Source organism: Macrotis lagotis, chromosome 1, assembly GCF_037893015.1.
Source record: "Macrotis lagotis isolate mMagLag1 chromosome 1, bilby.v1.9.chrom.fasta, whole genome shotgun sequence".
NCBI classification, from domain to species: domain Eukaryota; kingdom Metazoa; phylum Chordata; class Mammalia; order Peramelemorphia; family Peramelidae; genus Macrotis; species Macrotis lagotis.
In genome coordinates, this window is record NC_133658.1 from 154,448,081 (window position 1) to 154,460,655 (window position 12,575).

Consider the following 12,575-nt stretch of genomic DNA (forward strand, 5'->3'; position numbering starts at 1 on the left):
ACCAGAGAGATACAATGTTCAAGATTAGGAATAAAGGTTGTATTGTATTCTGCATATACATATATATATATATATATATATATATATATGTTAGATTTTTTAAAAAAGAATGCTTTCAAATTAGAAAGGATATGACAGTTGCGGGGAGGACATTGGCCAACTAAAGAATATCCTAGCTTTCCCCGCTGCCCAGAAGAGGGGTCCATACGGCGTTGTTCACGGTTTCCATTGTAACTTTCAAGGGAAACTTTCACAATGTCCGGAGCCCTGGATGTCTTGCAGATGGAGGAGGAGGATGTCCTCAAATTCCTCGCTGAGGGCACCCATTTGGGTGGCACCAATTTGGACTTCCAGATGGAACAGTATATCTACAAAAGGAAGAGTGATGGCATCTATATCATTAATTTGAAGAGAACTTGGGAAAAGCTTCTGCTGGCAGCTCATGCCATTGTTGCCATTGAAAATCCAGCTGATGTTAGTGTCATCTCATCCAGGAACACTGGCCAGAGAGCTGTTCTGAAATTTGCTGCTGCCACTGGCGCCACACCTATTGCTGGACGCTTCACCCCGGGCACCTTCACTAACCAGATCCAGGAAGCTTTCCAGGGAGCCTCGCCTCTTGGTGGTCACTGATCCTCATGCAGATCATCAGCCTTTGACTGAAGCATCATATGTTAACCTTCCAACCATTGCACTGTGCAACACAGACTCCCCACTTCGCTATGTGGACATTGCCATTCCATGTAACAACAAGGGAGCTCACTCAGTGGGTCTGATGTGGTGGATGCTGGCCTGAGAAGTCCTGCGGATGCATGGTACAATCTCCCGTGAGCACCCATGGGAGGTCATGCCTGATCTTTACTTCTACAGAGATCCAAAGGAGATTGAAAAGGAAGAGCAGGCCACAGCTGAGAAGGCAGTGACAAAGGAGGAATTTCAGGGTGAATGGACTGCACCTGCCCCAGAATTCACTGCTGCTCAGTCAGAGGTGGCTGATTGGTCTGAGGGCGTCCAGGTGCCATCTGTGCCCATTCAGCAGTTCCCTACTGAAGATTGGAGTGCTCAGCCGGCTACTGAGGACTGGTCTGCAGCTCCTACTGCTCAGGCCACTGAATGGGTAGGAACTACCACAGAGTGGTCCTAAGTTTTACCCAGATGCTCTAATAGTGTTGGAAAACTGCGGATGGAAAATAAACATTGGTTTCTTAACAAAAAAAAAAAAAAAGAATATCCTAAAGGGGCAATTGGTATGGTAGTATGCATCAAGACTGTGCCATATGGAAATCAGTTGAAGGGATTAAGAATGTTCAGCCTGAAGAAGAATATTAGACATTACATAGCACTTAGTTTTGCAATACAGTTTCCATACTGTACCTTTTCTCATTCAAGTATCATAACCTGGTAAAGTAGTATTACTACCATTATTTTTTTCCATTTTGAAGATAAGAAAACTCAGGTTCAAATTAGAGAAATAAGATTTGGCAAGTGATTGGATATGTAGTATGAGTGAGCAAAAAGAATGAAATCGGAGGACTTAGGTGTCAAGAAAGCTAGATTTGCCTCCCCAAACAGCAATAGAGACATTCAGAAAAGGAGAGAATTTTGGAGGAGAGGAAGAAGAGAATGGTTTATTTTGAACTTATTGATTCCCATGAGATATAAAAGTTGAAAATGTCTAACTTAGTAATGGGGATTGCTGCTCAGAAGAATGAATAGAACTGGATATACAAATATGGAAATCATCTGTATAGAAACAACCATTGAATCCAGAAGCGATGACGTCAATTGTGAACAGAAAGAGGAAAAAAGAGCTCAGGACAGAGTCTTGGAAGATACTCCTAGTAGGCATGATATAGATGAAGATCCAAGAAAGAATAGTCAGATGAGTAGGAGGGGAACCTGATGTGAACCAATAAGGTAACATTCAGAGATCCTGGTTGTTGTTCAATCAATAAACATTTGTTAGGTGCCTACTATGTACCAGATACTATATTAAGCACTAAGAATAGAAAGAAAGATGAACACTATGCCTTGCCTTCAAGAAACTTACAATAAAAAAGTAATAATACTAATATAGTATTACTATATTATATTATTTTTCCAACTCCATATCTGTATGTATTTATAGTATATAAATAAAAGCTAACTTGTATAGTTCTGAAAACTTCTTTTGATATTAAAAAACTTGTTTGAAATCATTATTCTTGGAGAGATTCTATACTATCACATTCTGCATTGAGAGGAAGTAGTCATGAAGAAACATTACCTAGAAACCAGAAGACCTTAGTTCAAATGCTACTCTGACACATACTGATTGTGTAACCCTAACAAAGTAATTTAACCTCTCTGTGCTCTATTAATACCTAAGACAATAGTTGCATTGATAGAAGGAATTCTAACCCCTATCATTTCATAATTACTGAAAATCACATCAAAAACTGGCATTTATTTCATCGTTCAAAATTTATTTTTCAAAATTAAATCTATTTTTTTACCTAGTAGAATGCAAATGGAGATAAGATGTTACAGGAGTTTGACACAATAATTAGCACTTGGGGCCCAGCTTGAACAGTGGATACCTCAGAAAATGCTACACCAAATTTAAGATACTCTGTGGACCCATACCCACTGAAAGCTATAACTCATGAGCCCTGACTGATGTGTTTACCTTAACTAGTCAGTCAGAAGACACAATTTCTTCTAGTAAATGTATTTAATAAAATTACATAATAATTAAAATACGCATAAAACATCTCCCCTACAACTGTCTCCTAAGCATTCATACCATCAATGAAAAAAAAAGTCAAAATTAAAAAAGGGAATATAGGTAACCAGGGCACATGATCTGGAGGGCACACATATAAGGAAAATATGTGTCCAAGGTCGATGTATAGAATGGCACATTCTCAGAATCTATGTGGCATACAAACAAAGGAGCAATTTCTGTCTGTGCTGCTGCAGGGCCACCAGTGTTTTTTGGGGATTTCATCATGATGCTGCTCTTATTGTATCTGCTCCCTGCTGGGTCACATCATGAAGTCTCTCTGAGGGGTTATTGACTCTGCCAGTCTTTGCTCCCTGCTGGTGTTGGATGGTTGCTCTGCTCATCCTATTGGAAACTGCCAAGTGGAGTTCTATTGGTCCAGAGTTTGCAGAGCTTCTCTCTGCACCCAGTTATTGACTTCACAGACTATCTCTTCCTCAAAAGAGGAGCTGTGTCATTGGGTTTTTTTTTATATTAATGTCTAGATGCTAAAATTTTTCTTCCTTTTTTTGAAACAGTTTTTTTTTAGAAAAACAGAAACCTCATATATGCTGTAATTGCCCAGGGAAAAACAATGTGAAAATTCCCATTAATGCAGGGAATAAAATGTAGTCAACATTAGTCCTAGATCCTCAATCAATATTTTTAAATTTTTTTTTATATTTTAAGGCAATAGGGTAAGTGACTTGCCCAAGGTCACACAGCTAGGCAATTATTAAGTGTCTGAGGTCACATTTGAACTCAGGTCTTCCTGACTACTCCTCAATCAATATTATCAAACATTTAGAGATTTTACTATGACTAGAATAGTCTGAGCAGCCCAACAGAAGTTGGAGTGTTCTGGGCTACAGTTCTTTGCAAATGCAATTATCACCTCAGAGAGAATACTTACTGTGAGACCAATAGAATTAAGAATCCAGCCGTGGGTTCCCCTTTCTAACTTGAAAGCATTCTTTTTTTTTAAAAAAATCTCTTTTTCCTTGCTTATTTTCATTATCTGCCAAATTACTAATACAGTGCCTGATTCATTACAATAATAATGTTTATCCTTCATTCTCCAAAAAGACTATGATATATCAGGGAGGTGATGCCACAACAAACACATGAATTGGATTTAAATGGAGGGGGGGAGGGCTGTGCTAAGTCACCAGCCTCACTTTCTCCTCCAGAGTCATCAGAGTTCAGTGGCCAAATGCGAATCAGGACCACTGAAGCTGGCCCCGGATGCAAGGCAATCAGGGTTAAGTGACTTGCCTAGGGTCTCACAGCTAGTGAGTATTAAGTGTCTGAGGTCGGATTGGAACTCTTGTCCTCCTGACTCCAAGGTCAGTGCTTTATCCACTGCACCACCTAGCTGACCTCATAATAGTCAGTTAGTCAATATATATTTATTGAGTTTCAACTTTTGAAATATATATAAATATATATATATATATATACATTTCTCTATGTATATATACACACATATATGTATATACTATATATTATATATACTATATTATATTTGATACTATATATGTTATATGTATCAAATATATACTTTGCTTAAGGAAACCAAGAAAGTCAAAATCAAGTTCCTGCCCTCAAGTTGCTCACAATCTAATGGGAAAGTATTATATTACTATAGTAATTATAGTATTATAGTATGTTATGGTAATATATTATAATTTATAAAATATTACTGATATTACTTAATTGTTGATGTTCAGCTACCTTATCTCATCCTACAAAAATGTATTTAAATAGTCCTGTAGTCATCTAATCATTGTGTAGAGTCAACCCAACAAGGTTTTGTACTGATGAGTAAAATGGTAACATTTTAGAACCTTACTATTAGGGGTTTTGTCTGTCCCTGTATGATTGAGATAGAAAGTTACGCTCATCAAGATATTCAAGGAAAAATATATGACTCTGTTGTAGATACAAAATGTACCAAATTCTGTTTCCTCCCTCTAGTAGTGAATACAAGTATTGTTCACAGAACCATGAGATTCAGGCATGAACCCATAGCAGTCTAATGTGTTTGATCTTAATCAATTGACCTTTGGCTCACTGTTTCTTGATGAGCCCAATAAGTCTCCAAATCCCTCAAGCAATAATCATTATGTATATAATTTGCCTGGATCTGCTTACTTCACTTACCATCATTTCTTATAAGTCTTTCCATGATTTTCTTTAGTCATCATGATCATTATTTCTTATAGTACAATAATATTCCATTACATTCATGTGCTGCACTTAGCTCATTGGACATTTACTGTTTATGTTTGTGTCTTACACAATACCAAATACAATTCCCAGAATAGAGAGAGTACTCAATAAATATGAGTTGAGGGAATAAATGAGTGAATGACCCCCTTGCTCCTGTCTGTAGAAATTCTTTTACAGGTCAAGCTTACCTGTGAGGTATTTTGCTTCTCCCTCCCACCTGGATAGCCAGACAAACAGAACTTATGAGAAGTCTATTCTCTCAAAATAAACATAAGACATGAATTCTAGCAAACAGACCCATAAAAATCAAAAATTCTAACTGGATGAAACATTGTTGTTCAGTCACTTTAATGTTGTTCAGTCATTTTCCTGACCCCATTTGAGATTTTCTTGGCAAAGATACTGATGTGATTTGACATTTCCTTTTTATAGTTCATTTTATGGATGAGGGAACTTGAAGCAAGCAAGCTTAAATAACTTGCCCAGGGTCATACAGCTAGTTAGTGTCAGAGGCTAGATTTGAACTCAGTTCTTCTTGACTCCAGATCTAGCATTCTATCTATCCACTGTACCATCTACTGGGTCACCAGAGTCATGGTGAACATTTATTTGTAGCATTAACACTTAGAATATCTACACTGAGAAACTTTGCCAGCAGTTTAAGAAAGCAGATGATATCAAAAATCAATGGTAGATATAGTGCTTGCTGGGTCTTCCCAAGCAGCTGTGTGAGCTTACCAGAACAGGGAGGTAGTGTTCATAGCTAATGATACACTGCCGCCAGGCTATTACATTGCTTTGTGCTCCTTACCTGGACAGCAGCATCTAGAGTCTGATGAATTAGACCAAGAGCAATACCTCTAGAGAAACTGATATAACTCAGAAAATCTAATGACCCGTGAACAGTTGTAGATGCTTCCTTTGTTAAGATTTGTGCTTATTTCTCATCAGGTCCAGCTTGGATCCTCAGAACATTGCAAATTCTTTGGAATGTTTGGTCTTCCAAGATTAGACCCAGTTAACATTTGAATGTAATAATTTTGAGAAGTTTGAGATAAAGTTTGCATTAGTTTGAGCATCGTCATCTGAAGGTGGACCTGGTATTCTAGTTTGTATTGTTCCCTTGAATGCTCACAGAACTGACATCCCCAGTATAACTGCTCCATTGCATTGGTCATATGGTTTAGGGCAAAGCTCTTAAAATTCTGATCAGAACCAGCCGAGCTTCTCAAGATTGGTGCTGATTCAGTGGAATATTTTGCTTGAAGAGGTTGCACTAAATTTAGGGTCTTTGAGGTTGGCAGGTGTACTAATATCTATTTGATTCAAAAAGCTAATCAACTAGCATTTAATTAATGACTATGTAGTATCAGACTCTGTGCTAAGTGCTGAGGGATACACAGAAAGGCAAAAAAACAGCCCCTGCTCTCCAGAAGTAAGTCTAATGAACTATTATGTGTTTGGCAGTGCTCTATGCACCAGAGATTAAAGAATGAAATAGTCCCTGGCTTCCAAAAGCTTCCATTCTACTGTGGGAGTGGTGAGCAACATTTACAAAGAAAATTAAATTAAAAATTTATGTCATTTGGGCAGTGAGGGCACAAGCATCCTACCTTTGTGCTTATTTTTTCCCTGCTTTGAAATAATAACCATGGTTGCCTAATCTCCTTGGGGAGATTAAGAAAATCATTCAGTTTTACAATGGGTTCTTCCATTAGGAAATACCTTTCATATAAATCTGTATTTCATCAATAAATCAAACAACAAACATTTATGAAGCACTTACTACTGTATGTTCCATCCTGGTCACACCAAACATCTGTTTAAATTAGAGCAACTGAAAACAGCATCCATCTGGAAAATAGTGTGGTGATGGTAGAAAAAAATACTGGATTTTGAATCAAAAGGACAGGGATTCAGTTAGGGTCCATTCATCCATGTGACCTTGAATAAAGTCTTTTAACCTCCATGGATCTCAGTTTCTTCATGTAACAAAGGTGAATAGTGTATGCTAGATGACCTTTAAAGTTCCTTCTGGATCTAAATGTATGTTCCTGTTGTCTACTGACCTTGAAACCCTCTTGTCATCAACCCCAAGGGTTTAATCGTTTTCTGAGAGACACTTGTTCATGGCTTAACTGATCTGTTTGCTCTGCCCATCTTATTGTTGAGTTAGTTTGGAATTCCATTCATGTTTTCCTTGTAGCAACAAGGATCTCTTGAGAAATTTTGAGGTGCCTTAGTATGTTTCAGGGACCCTAAGAATTTTGGCATGATGTGTAGAAAGCAACACCTAAAATTTTATTTGACTATCCATTTAAAGTGTGTGTGTGTGTGTGTGTGTGTGTGCGCGCGCATGTGCGCGCACATACACGTGCATGCATTTTAGGGATCCTTGAAGAAAATATGGTATGCGTGCATGCACTTTAGGGATCCTTGAAGAAAATACAGTATCCTATGTTGCAGGGACACAAAGGATTTTTATATCATTTAACTTCTGTCTGTGGGAAAAGAACAGAGAGGAGTGGGTTTGCTTGAAGAGGGCAAAGCTTGAGGACCCTAAGTCAGTTTGCAAGCACCAGGCTAAATTAGGGCTGTTTCTCATCTAAAGGTAGAATGATTTTCAATCAACCCCAACTCCTAAAACATTTTGAGGAGAGCTCTTCTTCATCTGGGAAATTCCATAGAGGCCAGGTTTTCTTCTAAGACAAGAATATTGATTATCTTTGCAGTTTTTTCCTCTTCTTTATTATTCTTAGGTTGGGAAAAGTCATTCCAAAGACCAAGATTGGTACTTTTAACATGCAAAGTAAGCAGAAATCTTTGATAAATTTTGCAAAAGACACTATGCAGAATCCTCATAACTCTGTATTTGGGGCAATTGTGGTGTTTGCTTATACAGGTAGGACTGTATAAGAACTCTGCCCCCTTGAATGTTTCGAGATTCTTTCTTTTCTTTTCTTTTTTTTTTTTTTTTTTTGCAAGGCAAATAGAGGTTAAGTGGCTTGCCCAGGGCCACACAGCTAGATAATTATTAGTGTCTTAGACCGGATTTGAACTCAGGTACTCCTGGCTCTACTGCACCACCTAGCCACCCCCTTGAGATTCTTTAATGCTTAGCACCTTAGAAAGAATATTTTTGCTTCTTTGGAATTCTAAAGGCCTTTTTTTGAATTGGGGTTACAGTGTCCTGAATTGGTGACAATGGATCCAAAATGCACCCTGACTAATTCATCAAGAAAATTTTTAAATTTTTTTTTTAAATAAAGGGAAGAATATAATCAGGGACCTGCCAATGAGAATCTGCTCCTAGGAGTATATGCAGTGGATGTTTGGTGAATTGGCTATAGGAAGTTCATAAAGACATAAAATGGAATTCTCTAACTCTCCATCATAGAGCAAACAAACAGGCATTGACAAACTCTTTTCCTTTTGACTTACTGTTTGGTTAAGAGGAGGCCTTTGATTGGCTGCTGGAGCCAGAACTGAGAGTACATGTAAAAGACTCCAATGGATATTTTCTTTTGTCTTGCCTTCCTCTTGGCCAGAAGCTGTCTCAATTCTGGAGGGTTGGGATAGAGGGTGCCTTTCTTCTCTAGCAAGTATGTCTATAATTCAATGAGCAATCTCTGTGATAGAGCTGGTTCCTGTTTGTGTCTTTTTCCCTTTGGTACAGAACCTAGTGAAACTTAGAAAGATTGGGAAGAGTAATGATCACATGATATAAATCCATACCATAGTTTGCCTGAAGCTCAATAGAGTGAACTAATTCAACCCTAGGGAGTAACCTACTTGGCAGACCCTAGCAGCAGATCAACCCAATAGCCAAAGCTCTGGTCCTACAGAAGTAAATTTTGTAGAATGTATACTTTATAGCAGCTTCTTTAAATTTGAACCCTGGGTCCCCCAGGGCATCAGAGGATAGCAGGGATAGTGTCCCCCCCCCCCCCAATTAGGGAGAAAGTGTTCCTTTGTAGTAGCTAATTGATGATAATTTGTTAGACTATACTGATGCAGTTAATATTGGGAGAAAGGAGATTTGAGCTAATAGCTTAGAACAATCACTCTTTTGTCCTTCAATTTCCCCTTAAACTCGGAGGGGAAGAGGAAGCCAAGTTGCAGGGACCTGACAATTGTGTATGGTGGTGGTGGTGGTGGTGGTGGTTGTAGTCATTGTGTGTGTGTGTGTGTGTGTGTGTGTGTGTGTGTGTGTGTGTGTGTAGAGTGAACACAGAGTCTTGCCAATAACTTCCATAAAAGGGAGGTAAAAAAGGAATTCACTATTATCTGATATATGTTCACACAGATGGCCCCTTACCCTTTACCTATCTCGGGCTTTCTTCTATCTCCCCTAGAGCGTCAGTTTTTAGCTTGACTAACTAAAATTTGAACTGTTTGTGCCTGTCAGTACATACAGGGCAAAAATACATATACTAGAATGAAAATTTTTGGCAGGGCTGATTTTAGTCCTTTACCTGCTCCAAATCTGAAACTTGAAAGAAGAGGAAACTGGTATTCCAAAATGTAGGCATTACTTTTCAGTCATTTTACCTGCATTTGCCTTCTTTCCCTACTGCTATTTCTCAAGTACAGTGACATAAAACATACATTGACAACTTCTCACATGGAGTATCTCCTCAATTAATGTCTCTTTGCTCTTAGCCAAACCATAGCCAGGGACCAGAACCCAGATGTTTGCATAATTCTCCATCAGCCCACCTTACCTCTTGTTTTATGCAAATAAAAAATGATAAATAAAAATTTCGTAACTGCAAGGTTGATTAAACCTTGCAACAGGGTCCATCCCTAGAGAGCTTAAAAATATGATAGATGGTTAACCATCTGTCATGAAGAATTTACATAGTAATTACCTGAGGGTAGGAGTGGTCTGGATGACCTTTTAATATTCTTTCCACTTCTCTAAGTATTTCCCACTTGCCTCTTTTCACCCAACTGATGCTTTTTGTGTAGAATGTACTGCAAGAAACAAACAAACAATTCAACCATAAATTATGTTACAGACTAAGAGCTATATTCCCTATTTTTGTACCTTTGTGCCAATGCCATGGATATACTACAGATGCAACCTGAAATAATGAAAAGAGTTCAAGATGAGTAGTCAGGAGACCTGAGTCATTAGACTCAATCTAGTCCTGACTCACCCTCACCATGTGATTTAGTGATTCACTTCATTTCTATAGGCTTGAGCTTCTTCATGTGTTAATTGGAATAGCTATGCAATCCCTAAGGTTCCTTCCATTTCTAACAATCGAGTTCTATTTTTGAAATCAAACAAACCTGAGTTCAAATTCAACCTTATACATTTACTAGTTGGGCGACCCAGAGCAAGAAGTTTCATCTCTCTTAATCTCTTTTCTTATTTGTGAAATGTGGATTAGTTGTGAGGCTCAAACAAGATCAGGAGAGTTATAACCTTAAAGCTGAAGCTATTCAAAAGGAATTTGGGATTTTATCAACTTGGAATTTCCTTTCAAGGAGACAAATTCTAATTCATTCATGCCTACCTGCCCACCTCAACTCTTTTCCATGACCTCCCAAAAATTCACCACAGAAGGATCCTGCCAATGTGCTAAAATCTGCTCAATTTTTCCTGATATTGTGAAGGCATACCCACCTGTTACTCCTCTCCTATGTCACGTGGCCAACTCATCTTCTATTACTATCACGAAATTCTTTAATGACATTATTTTTAGTTATTCTTCTTTGCAGTTTTTTTTTTTTTGGTTATGTATTACAATGTACTTACACCCACCACATCCCTTATTTCATGATTTGTTGCCAGACAGAAACACCAGAATGCTGGTCTTTAAAAAGGGGACCTTTACTTTCGTGAAAAGTTGAAGATTATTAAAAAAACTTTGCAATTTCCTCCCCCCAAAAATCCATTCCACTGTCTTCATGTTCAATTCTTTGTCCAAATAATTATTCCTAAAATGCAAAACCTAATAACCAAACTCTACAAGTTATTCATATCCAGATGTATGTTTTAATATGGGATTGATATTCTTCATTTACTTGTTCTTGCACTTGATGCAATCAGTCCACTATTATCTGCAAACAGAAGTGTGTAGAGGACGTCATCATCCACAGGGAATTATTCTTCAGATTAGAGATTGTACTGGATCTCTTCCATCACAGTAGCACATTGTTTTAGTGAGTATACGTTGATCTAATCCAAAAAACATTTATTAACTATTGATGCTAAGTACTGGGGATAAAATTAGCAAAAAGAAAAACAAATCCTGCCCTTTGGGAGCTTATATTTTAATGGAGGATGGGGGGAATCACACCCAAAAAGAGGCAGGAAATTGGGAGGACCAATAGGAACTCAGCAAAGAGGCATTTTTCCCCCAAGGAGTTGAAACCAGGAAGGAGAGCAGCAGATGCAGAATGGAGTGAGCCCAAAAGTCTAGTTTCTGAGCCCCAAAGTCCAATTTCTGCCTTCTATAAAGAAAGCCACTGAAAAGAGCTTGATATTCTCTCCAATAAGAGGGGAGAAGAGACTAAGGAAGTTGGTGTCCGTCAAGGCTTACATTAGCAGCTTGGTGGTATGTTTAGAGGTAATGAGCTCATTCTCAGGGAAACATCTTTTTCTCTGGAGGTGAAACCAGGCAGAGCAGCAGAGACAGAATGGATCTCCCTGTTTTTATGCCTCACCTGGCTTTTTCAACCAAATAGTCATCAAGCAGGGTTCTTTTCTCTTATGATCCAGGGTTTCCCAAGTGCCATTTCAAGCTACTGAAACTTAAAATGGCACTAAGAATTTTGGGACACCCTTCATATTTCAAAGTCTCTTAATGATTTTAATTAGAAATGGGAGTTATTTATTGAGAAGAAGCCCATAAAATGATAGTTTATGCTCCTGAACCAAATTTGTTAATAAATAACTATTATTATGATTATCTGAGTATTTTACCAAATTATCTTCCAGATTTTCCTAGGCCCTTGTGATATTTCCTCCAATAGTGTACCATAAAGCAGTTCAAAATTGGTCATAATTTCCATTCCTATTAAAAATTCATACCTGCCCTAAGTTGATTTTTTTTCTTAAGTCCTCAACCTGTCATGCTGAGTGCCTCAAACAGTCCTCCTGAGGCTCAGTGCTGGAACTTAGCAGGGAAGATGACAGGTTGAAGTTTGAGTTAGTCAGTCAAAACGAGACTGCAAACACAAGTTGGTTTTTATGCTTTCCCAAACAACTAAAATATTGAATATGAAATCAACAGATCCTTAGAAGGGTTGATCTAGAAACCAGGACCAAACCAAACAGTGATAATCATCATCATTTTTAAAATCACATTTCTAAGTTGCTTGAAAGTTTGGAAAATGCTTCACCTATGCAATCTTTTTTGAGCCTCATCACAGCACTATGAGGTAGATACTCCAGGCATTATTAGCCCCATTTTACAAATGAGAAAATTGAAATTTACTGAGATGAAGTGCCTTGTTCATGATGTATAGTTTTGTAGGTGCTAGTGATAGGATTTGAACCCAGGTCTTCCTGATCCAAGTTGAACATTATATTAGTCCATGTTTCCTCTTTAGTAATATAAACACATAAAATACAAATACATATATG

The 12,575-nt window shown here is 37.9% G+C and overlaps 1 pseudogene; it reads left to right on the forward strand.

The window, feature by feature from the left end:
- The first annotated feature begins 255 nt into the window (after nucleotides 1–255).
- LOC141514504 (small ribosomal subunit protein uS2 pseudogene) lies at nucleotides 256–1,228 on the forward strand (annotated as a pseudogene).
- The last annotated feature ends 11,347 nt before the right edge of the window (nucleotides 1,229–12,575 follow it).